Source organism: Typopeltis vanoorti, chromosome 7, assembly GCF_054136105.1.
Source record: "Typopeltis vanoorti isolate ZY-2024b chromosome 7, IOZ_Tvanoo_1.0, whole genome shotgun sequence".
In the NCBI taxonomy this organism is placed as follows: Eukaryota; Metazoa; Arthropoda; class Arachnida; order Uropygi; family Thelyphonidae; genus Typopeltis; species Typopeltis vanoorti.
In genome coordinates, this window is record NC_143555.1 from 80,012,464 (window position 1) to 80,025,884 (window position 13,421).

General features: G+C 34.5%; 1 protein-coding gene across 7 annotated transcripts in view; it reads right to left on the bottom strand.

Moving 5' to 3' along the window:
- Positions 1-13,421, bottom strand: part of LOC150104805 (TBC domain-containing protein kinase-like protein) — a 559,840-nt gene that overhangs the window by 366,709 nt on the left and 179,710 nt on the right. The gene's annotated exons all lie outside the window — the stretch shown is intronic.

Genomic DNA, 13,421 nt, shown 5'->3' on the forward strand with positions numbered 1-13,421 from the left:
CAAAATATTTTTATTTAAAATGATCTAATATCCTATATCCTTCAATGGTAAATCATGCCTTATTTATCTGAAAACAGCAATCACAAATATAAAGTATTTATTCTTATTCTAGAAATAAAAACAGTTTGAAATTAATGATTAGTTAAGTGCAATACAGTCCGCGAGGTTAGCCTAGTGGCTTTGAGCTTCGCAACCATATGCCTGGGGAAGGAGTGTCCTGGATTCGATTCCCGTCACCGACGTGAGGAGCTTAAGGATCTTCCTCAGCCATATCCGAGTTAGCCGGTCTTGGGCGTGGACAGCAGGGTTTTTTCCCCTCAGTTTATCTGGGGTTTTTCATCCTGCAAGCAGGCAAACCGGCCCCTGAACACACACACGGATGTACAGCCATAAATACTTAACCCCCCAGGGGGTGGGGGCTCAACTCACCTCGATAGGGACTGGGGAGAAAAGGGAGGAAACTCCATATAATAAATAAATAAAAAAGTGCAATACAAAGCAACTACAAATTACTTCCAGGAAAAGAAGAAATGATATCAAAAGTTCCTGGCAAATAAGTCAGCATGTGCCCTGCCAGAATACAGAGAAAAATGAGATATCTAAACTATGTGCAAAAGTGGCTAAATAAAAATCATGAAGGTGGCAAAATACTCAGAAGATTCGGAAATTATCAGACATGGAGTGGAAAATATTGTGAAAGGAATCAGAGGTGATAAAGGAAACATAAAAACTGAAGATAAATATATTATTCCGGAGTAACTGCTTTGAATGATTTCTAATATTTTTGAACGATAGGTTATACCATAAATTAAAGATACCAAGAAATTATATTCTTGGTTTAATTCAAGTGCAAGCAAACAAAGTTTGCAATGCGAAGTAACTTCACATACACATACAATAAATAAATTAAGTACGCAAAGTTTGCAAGTGCAAACGTTGTTTGCTTACATTTATTTATTCATTTATTTATCAATACTTCTGACACATGAGGTAACTTTTCATGCACACTTTGTTTGCTTACACTTTTATAAAGAATTAAACCAAGAATATAATTTCTTGGCATCTTTAATTTATTGCATAACCAAGTGGAAAAACCTTCAACATCTATCTCTAATCCAGAGTCTTTTAGTAATAAGATGTGACACCTTTAGGCTACTTGTATATGGAAATATGACTACTGCATTACTTTGATCTTGGTATTACTCTAAACATTACTCTAAACAGAACATCCTCAGATTACAAACAATACAGAACAAATGCCTTAGAATGGCATTTAATGCTCTTTGGTTCATCAGAAACCTGTAATTATACCACACAGCCAATCTTCCAGATATCAAGACCTACATGACAGGCATTGCAGAAAAATTCTTCACAATCACAAATAATCACCAAAATCAACTAATTTGACAGGCAGCAGACTATAACCCTCAGATCGTTTCAAATATAAAAAATCGAAATCTACCATCGCAAGAGAAAGCTAATACAGCTTATGATGCTCACAATGAGCAGGTAAATTACCCGCAATAATCCCCTCACACTCAAGCTAAAATCAGATGAAGGGATGAAGAATCAAGGATGTGGTCCATCTCCCAAAGAAGTTTCAAGTTCTTGGTCTGGTGATTTTCTCAATAAAGGTCAAAAGAGGTCTGGGAAGTGACCCCTTCCCATAATGCATAGCATGTCCTAACAAGCTGATCCTGATGATCCCATTTAGTCTGAATCCAACTTGTTCTTCTCTAAGTTTCTCGTTCACAATTTTTCTTAGTCTCTTCTTAAGCATATATTTTTTATATACTTTTTAATCTGGAACACTCAGTAGGGAAATTCTCCTGTAATTCCAATTATTTGGAATTTCATATGCTGACTAGACCTCCTGAATTAAGTAATGCAATCACTGTAAAACTTCTCTACCATTCTTGAACATTTCTTATCAGATATCACATACTCACCATATTTTTGGCTTATGATGGCTTTTTTTTTTTTTTTTTTACTTCTAGTATTGATATCTAGTTATAATTGAATTCCTCTCAAATGTTTTCTCTGTTCTGCAACTTTCCTTTGTTAAATTAAAGACACCAAGAAATTATATTCTCAGTTTCATCCAAGTGTAAGCAAACAAAGTTTTGCAAGTGAAGTAACTTCACAACTGGGCAATTCATATAAAGTGATGTTTAGTCATCAGCCTCTATATATGAATTGCATAGTCATGAAGTTACTTCACGTGCAAACTTTATTTGCTTATACTTGGATATAGGATGAAACTGAGAATATAATTTCTTGGCATCTTTAATTTAACAAAGGAAAGCTGCAGAACAGAGAAAATATTTGAGAGGAATTCAATCATAAGTAGATATCAATACTAGAAATCAAAAAAAAAAAAAAAAAGCCATCATAAGCCAAAAATATAGTGAGTATGTGATATCTGTTCAGAAATGTTCAAAAATGGTAGAGAAGTTTTACAGCGATTGCACTACTTAATTCAGAAGGTCTAGGCAGCATATCAAATTCCAGATAATTGGAATTACAGGAGAATTTCCCTACTGAGTGTTCCAGATTAAAAAGTATATAAAAAATATATACTTAAGAAGAGACTAAGAAAAATTCTGAATGAGAAACTCAGAGAAGAATAAGTTGGGTTCAGACTAAATGGGATCATCAGAATCAGATTTTTACTCTTCAGATAAGCAGTTGAGAAACCATGGGGAAATAACAAGGATCTATATTTAAATTTTGTAGATTCAGAAAGTGCATATGACAAGGTGCAGAGGGAAAAAAATCTGTTCCAAACTCTACAAGCATATGTTATAAAGAGATATAGAGAGCAATATATAACATATATATACAACTAATAACTTTATTTTAATGAGACCATGAGTTTTTTAATAAAGATCATACAATAGTCAACTAGTTTTCTCAAGGCTGTAACTGTGCTAATACAAATGCAAAAAATTAAATGAATATAGAAACGTTAGTATCTGTCAAGCAGCTCCATTTGATATTTCATGTGGTGCAGCGTGCATGCGTTCGAATGCTTCAGTCAGTATCAAGTACATGACTACGCATCACACATTTATTCGCTAATTGTAGTTCTGTTGAGCTGAGAGAAGAGATGAGGTTTTTTCCATATATCTTTAAGGATAATACCCTCATTTCTAATTAAATTATTGCCTGTGCGTAGTACTACTGCTGCTTCTTTGAAAGTTCGGTGTCTATAGTCATCGTCGATGTAAGGCATAGAGCTGTTTTTCCAGTCTATAACATGGTTGGAAGTTGAAAAATGATGAGCTAAACCTGATGTAATGATTCTGTTGTGATTGACATCCCCCACGTGTTCTTTCTGTCTTATTTCAAGACTTCTAGAAGTCTGTCCAATATAAGAAAGGACACACGTGCATGGAATTTCATACACTCCTGGATATTTAAAAAATGGGACCTTATCTTTAGGTGATCTTAAGATTTGTCTGATCGTGGTAGTTGGTTTTGAAACCACTCTGATGTTATGATCCTTTAACATTCTTGCTAATTTCTTGGACACTGTACTCACATATGGTATGACTGCTGTGGACACGTGTTGGGGCACCGTTTCACGTTGTTGAAGGTTATTTTTAAACAGCAATTTCTTTAAAATGTTTGTAGGGTAACTCTATCTCATTAAGATATGAAATATGTAGGGTAACTCTATCGCAAATACTCTATCTCATTAAGAGTATTTGCGATTTGAGTCAGTTCTAACTGTACATCTTCTTTTGAAATAAACTTTTGGGCTCTGTTTTTTTGCATTTGTATTAGCACAGTTACAGCCTTGAGAAAGCTAGTCAGAAGCTAGCGAAACTAATTGGCTATTGTATGATCTTTATTAAAAAACTTATGGTCTCATTAAAATAAAGTTATTAGTTGTAATATATTTAGACCAAATATGAACAATTTAAATATCATATATATGTATAAATAGGCTTAGGTGTTGGTAGTTATTTATAACAGACTGTATAAACATCATCAATAGAAAAATATATAATTAATTTAATGAACTTGCTAATATTTCAGTGGTTTTCAAGCACAAATTACACAAATGTGACAGCACTCAACCAAATAGCTGTCAAACTGTAACTGAAAAAGTATTAATGTCCTAACAAGCTGTACTCTATGGATCAGAAAACCATCAAGTTAATTTGGAGAAGTCAGGTTATATCTACTCTCAGAATGACTGTTCCCCCAGATCTTTGGTGGATCTTGGAGAAAGTCATTTAATGTTTGTCAATTAATGCAGCCATACTTGTTGAGGTTAGGGGAGGGATACTTTATGGGCAATGCCAATTTGAGAGACTATAAAACATTTAGGATGCCTTGTCAGGACATAGTTCTTTTTCAGTTACAGTCTGAACTGTTTCTAACAACTATTTGGTTGAGTGTTGTGTGCTTGCAACAGATGTAATTTGTAGTTTGATGATTCTGCAAAAACTAATATTCTGCTGGTTCGAAAACCAGCAAAATATTAGTTCTTGTCAGATTATTGTTATTATGTTTTTCGCTTAGTGTTGTTTATACCATGAAGAACTCTTATGAATACAGATAAGATGTAAATCAGCTATTAGAATTGAAAGAGTAAGAGAAAGATGGTTTGATGTAAAATGTTGTATGACAAAGAAGGGCTATAGATCCACTTCATCTATATGGATCACATTATGAAAGAAAGTAGCATTAAACCAACTTCATTACAAATATCATAGAGACAATAGAAAGAAGAGGGAGGGGAGGGGATATGATTGAAACTTAAGTTGATAAGGAGTTTTTCATAGGTTTTCATCATGACAATGGGGACATTCCACTATGAGTCATTTGACATGATGAAAACCTATGAAAAACTCCTTATCAACTTAAGTTTCAATCATATCCCCTCCCCTCCCTCTTCTTTCTGTTCACTAGATTCGGAAAACTGCATTTTCTCAATTGTTCTACATGTCCAACATTCCAAAGACTACAAACTACCTTAGATAACCTTCTGTTAGTTAATAAATAACATAAAATGGATTTAACTCATGTATATATTTTTATTAGTATAAAATTTTTGCCCTAGTATCAAGGGCATCTTCAGTGTGACTTTCAAATTAAGAAAAGGAAACTGGTATATTCAATAATTACATGTGCAAACTCCACATACATGATGTATAACATCATAGTCTAATAATAATAATTATTATTATTATTATGACACCTCCAAGGAGTCCAACAGCTCATTGAGGGAGTGCACCTGCTCTACAACTCTACAACTACGTTTTGTCTCCACCACTCAATTCACCAACTACGGTGAACCGCAACTACCATCATCATCATCTACACCAGTGCCATCTACTGCTCACCACCAGTATTTTCACAGATAATCACAAGCATCCATGCCCATGGCAGGATTTGAACCTGCAGCCTTTTGGCTGCAGAACGGATATGCCAACTAAGGTTATAATAACAATAACTTTAACAAGATTTAATAATAAATAAAAATAATAATAATAATAATAATAATTAAATTTTAGTTAATTCTGGAATTTGTGAAGAACTATTTCCCATAAGAGGAATAATTTTAAGTCCATTTCTATTTAGATTTGGTTGATATAGCAAGGTAGTACAACTGTCTTTGTGTAAGTGTTCCAAGGAGAACCTTAATTTTCTTCTAAAGAACTCGGTGTCTGGTGGTGATAGCATGCTCTGCAAGGTCTGATTGCTCTGGCTCATCAAACTTAACATAGTCGAAATGTTATTCACTTCGAAATGTTCATGGCCGCAGTTCTACCTGTTTGGCCAAAATATAACCCAAACTGTAAGGACTTTGATACACTCTAGGGTGGACTAAAGGCAGTAATTTATCTTTAGCTGAGTCTAGAAAAGTACATTTCGTTTTGACAGATGGAAGAAAAATTGTAAGTCAATGGATCTAAGTAGTTTGGCTATACCTTTTGAGATGCATTTAACATGAGGAATGGTGACACAACAGACCATCTATGTATCACTATTTCGTAGGAAGGTGGAGTTGATGCGATTTATATCTTGGGAGAGCAACAATTCAGTGGAGCAAAGAGAGTGTGCTCAATGTCATTCTCTGCCAGGTTACTTAAGGCTTTTCCACTTTTCTCTTGGGATCCATTCAGTATGTGTCCAATCCATTTCCATCTCCATTTTTTTATTTCATCAATGATGTTTTTTGTGCAGTCAACTTATATAAGTCATATGTTGTTATTATTACCTCCTATGTTGTTATTATTATTATTATTACCTCCGGAGAGTCAGAGACTCATCGAGGGAGGCCACATATTACACACACACCAGCTATCATACTTATTCTTGAATTCATTCACACTGCTTGCACTCACAACATCCAATGGCAATCCATTCCAATTACGCACCATCCTCGGAGAGAAAAATCTAGCCCTCATCCCCTTCTTAGTGGCCTTCATTTTCAGCTTCCAAGGATGTCCTTTCCCCACCCTCCATAAATTGAAAAATTCCATCAATTGAAATCCTGTATGACCCTTTCAGAAGTTTGTAAGTCTCAATCATATTACTCCTCTTTCTCCTGTTTGCTAGTGTCTGCAATCTACAAATTCTCAATCTGTCTTCACACTCAGTATTCCACAATCCTGATATCATTTTTAATCATTTTTAACACTCCTTTGCACTCTCTCCAATATGTCAGAATCACAACGGAAACCAGGAGACCAGATCTGCGCACAATAGTCCAAGTGAGGTCTTATCAAGGCCTTGTGAAGAGGCAAAATAACAATCTTATCTTTACATGTGAACATTTGTTTCAGAATTACAATTATCTTTTGAGTTGTGTTTGCAATCTTTGCTACATGGCCCCTGAACTTCAACTTCCTATCTATTAATACTCCAAGATCCCTAGCCTCATCATTTTCTTCTAGTCTAATCCCACCAATATAATACAACACTGGATATCTAATCATGCCAAAGTGAATGACTTTACATTTACTGACATTGAACTGACACCCATTTTTCCATGCCCACAATTCCAGCCTATTCAAATCATTCTGCAAGTACTGCATATCAGCTGCATTTCTGATTACCGTACCCATCTTTTCATCATCAGCAAACAGCTGTATGTTGCTTGTCAAAAATCCTTCCCAATATCATTAATATACAGATTGAATAACAGAAGTCCAAGCACTAGTCCTTGTGGTACACCACTTGTTACCTTACTTGCACACTCACATCCCCCGTATACCACTTTTTGATATCTGTCAGTCAGCCATCCTCTTATCCATGCTAATATTCTATAATCCAAACCCATATTCTCTAATTTATGCAACAGCAGTCTATTATGAGGCATTCTGTCAAAAGCCTTAGCAAAATCCAAAAGTATCATGGTGTATCCATTCCCCTTGTCTAGCTCAATGATGACATTGTTATAGAATGTGAGCAAGTTGCTAAAACATGACTTTCCCTTAGTAAACCCATGTTGTTCATTGCAAAGTAGAGATTCACTGTCAACCCATTTCTGAATGTAAGCCCTAACAAATTTTTCCGAAATCTTCACCACCACTCCTGAGATACTAATTGGTCAATAGTTGGATACATCGGTCTTGCACCATTCTTGTGCAATGGAATTACCATATATTCCTTCCATTCCTGCAGAATCTTCCCTGTTGTGAGACTCATATTAAACAGTCTGGTCAAAGGAATGGCCAGTTCAGCTGAACACTCTTTTAAGCACACGTGCTGATATCCCATCAGTCCCTATTGCTGAATTCTTATTCAATTTTTACAAGACCTCTAATACCTCATCCTCAAACACTTGCGTTTCTTCATCTAGTGAAGAGGTAAGAGTGAGCTCAATGTTGCATACACCAGGTTGATAGCTTTTAAAAATGGGCACTCATTAGCTGAACAACCTCTTCTGCATCTGTAATCCTCATGCCATGAGGATTTAGAAGAGTTATTCTTTCATATTTATTCTTTCTTTTACTTGCAGCATATCAATAGAATTCTTGTGGGTTATCTTTAGCACACACAGAGCCTGCTTCTTTTCATACTCAGACTTTGCTATCCATACAACATTTGTGATATTCTAGGCTGCTGCTTACAACGTTCATAACGGACATCATCCTTATGCACACAGTATTCCTTCCACATCGTCCTTTTCTTACAAATTTCTTGCTTAGTAAGATTACACATCCATTTGACCCCTACTCTATTTATTCTTCAAACTCTCTGGACATATTCTGATATCGCATCATTTAAGTATTGTTTAAATGCTTCCCATGCACTGTCGATATTCTTCCCATCCAGCAATCAATCTCATTCCACTGAACTCAGCATACTCCTCAGTTGGTCATAATTTCCTACTTTGTAGTTCAACATGCAACATTTTCTGAATGGAATATTCATAAACTTAGTCACTCCAAGTGAGTACCACATGATCACTGTCACCAACCTGAGGCAGAATAGTTACATCTTTAACTGAAATGTCCTCTGACACTATAATCAAATCTAACACTCTTTGACTCGAGTTCCTTTTGTCACATGCTTGAGGAAGTTGTCCAGCAGCTCAATAAATGCATTTTCATTCTTATCATGAGATTCTACTGCTACCTAATCAATATTTGGATAATTAAAGTCTACCATTATGATTGCTCTTGTCATGCTCATCATCTCTATTTGGTGATGCATTTCTTCATCACTAGCTACCAATCCACCAGGTCTGTAACAACACTCCACTATGTAATTGATCATGTTAGATTCTACCTCACACCAGATGGCTTCAAACTCACTGCCACATGAAATATTGTTAGTAGTAGTACTACAATCATAGGTCTCGACTCTAACTGCATTCAATCATCCTATAATCTCTCTATCCTTGGCAAAAATACTGTACCCTTGACACTCGATACCAGTTATCAGATTCTGATAGCTAGGTCTCACTAATACCTACAATCTGAGGTTGCAACATATTGACTAAGGCAGTGGTGACAAACCTTTTTATGTAGGAGTGCCAAAAATTTACAAATTGAGTTGCTGATGTGCCGGGCAGTTTTTAATAGGGGAAAAATTAATAGAAAATTAATTTTAATTAATTAATTAATTTAACAAATATAAAAGTACGTTTAAATTAGTTATCAATCACTGGAATAATGAAATCTTGTAGCATATTGTAATTTCCTGAGGCCAATATCATTAAATTAATTTGTGCTAATTTTCATTGACATATCCCATTCTGATTATCATAATTTATATTATTCAGTGTAAAATTGATTATTGTATTATTAAATTGATTTTAATGATGTTGGTTTAGGGAAAAAAAAAAAAAAAACGGTATTGAGAAAAATATTTATGTATGTCACCTGAGCAGAGGAAGCAGTAGAAGGATGTCAACTTGTCGGCGAAACGCTCACCATATTTATTACTCGAATATAACTTGCCTTCGTGTATAACTCACAGCCCTGATTTTACTTTAGGAAAAAAAGACATCAAAAAGTTTTGCATACACCTCGCGCACGAAAAATGTTTAAACAAGTTCACGTCGAGGTGATAATAACTCGTTCCCTGGGGTTAATAACATGCCCACCCCAACAGCCATTATACTGCAGATGCAAGAAAAACAAGTAGTTTTATTGTATCTCTGAATAAGGTAAAAAGGATTTTGCAGTTTTGTGTAATATATTTCTCAACAAATAGCACAATTAGAGACAGGTGGAATAAAAATGGTGCTAACTAATGAATCACATGAACCCTCTCACAGAAACTATGCTGTATAGACTCAAGCAAAACCATATGTTGCACCGGAAACACAGTATCTAACTAAAAACTATTGTACAATTTTTCAATTACATGAAATAAGTGTTTGTTTTATTGCATTTGAAATTCTCAATGTCATTATAACAGATCACAAGGCTAACTTCAAATAAAATTCTACCACGAATTGAAACATGCCATATAATGTTTATGCGAGTTTGCCTGCCAGCTCAAACGCAAACCAGCAGCAATAAAAATCAACCAAGGGTTGAAACTTTGTGTGAGTTGAGCCCGCCTGTAATGAGAGGCTCCATCCTGTAATGAGAAATGACACCCCATCGTGAATGTGTTAAAACTAAGAAATATATATAGTGAATGTTGTTATGACAGTTTCAGATGTTATGGAATTCGGTTGAAGAGAATTAGCATTTCAATTGATGGTGCCTTTGTCTTTGGGTCATGCGATCTTTTGTTAATACTATACCAATCATATGTACATCTTCATAGCTGCTCTCTTGTGAAAAACGAAATTTAACTTGTACATATTATAACAATTAAAAAAAAAAGGTTGAATAATTTATAAGTGTATAAAAGGATATAACCTGTAAATCATTGACGTGCCAGCAAAATTCTCGGATGTGCCACCTCGCACGCGTACCATAGGTTCATCATCTAGGGACTAAGGCAACAAACTCTATCCCTTTGTTTCTGATACTCCTAGTATTCGTGTACAGACATAATAATCTACTTGTTTGTTCTTTTGTATTGTATTGTCTGCACTCTGCGTGACACAATTGGGCAACTTGCAAATCTCTATTCTTCTCTAGTGCCTTATACATGCAGACATCTTTGCACAAATTTGATAGGTCTGAACTGGACAAACACAAATCTGAAATTGTTCTCTCCTCGTCGACATTTCCATGATAAAGCCCATTCCTGTCATTAATATATAACATTGTCGCTCTAACACTCGCATTCACACCATTCATACCTTTATAATTTAGTTTCTGACTCTGTGTTAGGTCCCATACCAGTTATCAATTTTTCTAGACTCCTGATACCAAACGCATTCAGGTGTATGCCATCTCTCTTATACAGATGCAATCTTCCCTCAAACTCACTCCACACATCCAAAAACTCGCATCCATTCCTTTTACACAGCCTATGCATCGAATCGTATGCCATCATAGCCCTTCTTCTTAATTAATTTTTATCACAGCGAGATAAAACACTGACAATTTTCACTTTATCGCTCTTCACGCTCGCCTCTTCCAACAACCCTTTCATGTTCTCTCTCATACTGAACTTATCGCCAGTTAAGTCGCTAGTAACTACTACAACTATGATTTCATTTACTTTTCTTTTCTGTATTTGAATTGCTTCCTTTATATTCTTAATTTTTGCTCCAGGAAAACTCAATGTTATAACTTGCTCATCTATAGCATGTTTTATTATAGCCTCACCATACCATGTTACGGCAAAAATATTTTTAATATTTTACACAGACATTTAGTTTGAAAACTATTTAATTTAGCTTCCTGTTTTTTTTGGGCAGCTTCTATGTATCTGATCCATATAATAATACAGCCTTAACACTGCTATTGAAGATCTTTATTTTGGTTTTATTAATGTATTTTGAAGATTTCCATATATTATTTAATTTTCTGAAAGCAGTATTAACTTGTCAGGCATTATATCCCTGTCAGTTTTCCACCTTGAGTATCTACATTTGCTTCCAAGTATGTAAAATTCCTAACTTCTTCTATAACATACACAGTACTAATGTACTATAGGTTGATTAACCAACCTCTCGTGTATATGCACAACAAAAAAAAAAAAAATAGCATGCTGATTGATTTTGATCTCTTTGTGGCATTTGCTGTTTAGTTTAAGCACTTTTGTTTTAGTCTTATTTATTTTAAGACCAATCATTTCAGCTGTTTTATACAAGTCTTCCAATTTTGTTTGCATATCATTGTATTTTGATGATATCAAAACTAAGTCATCAGCATAATCTAGATCTTCTAACTGTGACAGAGAATTCCATTTAATTCCTCTTCTTGCACTTGTTCACTTTTCTCATAATCCAGTCAATGAATATGTTAAACAGTAAACCAGACACTACACAACCCTGCCTCACACCAGTCTTTATCTCAAACCAACCATACATTATTTGCTGTACAGTAACACAACTTTTACTTCCTTCATACATTTCTTTAATTATTCTTGCATATTTGTTGGAATTCCAACTTAGAAGTCCATCATACTTAAAATTTAAGTGTAATGGACTTCTAAGTTCTATGTTTTGTTCAATGATGTTCTTTAAAGTAAAGATGAAATGAAATACTCCCATCTATTCTAAACCCAACTGTTCATGCCTTAATGTCTTCTTTATTTCATTTTTAATCCTGTTTATCAATATCTTACAGAAGATTTCTGCAGATACTGACAGACTAATTTCCCTCCAATTTTCACATCTCATGAGATCTCCTTTCTTAGGATTATAATTAGTTGCTTCTTTCCACTTTGGTATCTTTTCAGTCTCTAACACACTGTTAAAGATCATTTGCAGATCAATGACTATATTAAACAATAACCCAGACATTACACAAACTTACCTTACACCAGATCTTATCTCAAATCATCTGGATGTCGTTCACTGTGCAATAACGTAACTTTTACTTTCCTTATACATTTTTTTTTATTATTATTCTCACATAATTATCAGGAATTCCGTAACTTTTAATAATTAACCATACTGTTTCTCTATCAATACTGTAAATTGCTTTAGCAAAATCTACAAACTGAGGTATAATGAGCTACTGAATTCTATGATTTGTTCACTGGTGTTTTTTAAAGTAAAAATGTGATGCACAGCTCCCACCTGCTCTAAAACCAAGAACAGTATTCTCACATGCCTTACTTCTTCTACTTCATTTTTAATCCTATTTATCAATATTTTATAGAAAAATTTTGCAGGTACTGACAGTAGGCTAATTACTCCAATTCTCACATCTAGTGAGATCTCTTTTCTTAGGAATTAAAAATTATTCTTTCCACTGTTTAGTTATCTTTTCAGTTTCTAGCACACTGTTAAAGATCAGTTGCAGTTTATCAACAGCAGTTTCTTTATAAGCTTTTCTATTGCTATATTATTACTACCCAAAGCCTGTCCACTTTTACATTCTATTATATTCGTTATTTCATTTTAGATATGGGTTCTGATGCTCACAAATTTTGCATATGTGAACCTCCATAGCTCAGCTGGTAACCATGATGCTCTTTGATTGGAAAGACTTGGGTTTGAATCTCTTTCAGGATGTGAAGAGCCTTTACAGGAACTTTTCAGTTAAATGTGAATTAAATGGTCTCATAATGGAAGTACAGAATATTCCTACTGGAAACTCAAGATTTTCATCCTGCAAAATCAAACTACACAGAGAACACGTGCTCTGATACAGCAGGCTATGTAAATATAATTAACCCCAACATAATAGTATTAGTTTCATATGATGCTTGTCATGACAAGTCCTTAAGCCTAATATGGGGGAAAATGAAGATAAAGAATAATTTGGGAAATATTGAATAATAAATTCTAAATCAAAAATTTTATTTATTTTTTTTTTTTAATTATCCCATGGTATTATTACACTAGATCATAGAGTTCGAGTTCATGTACT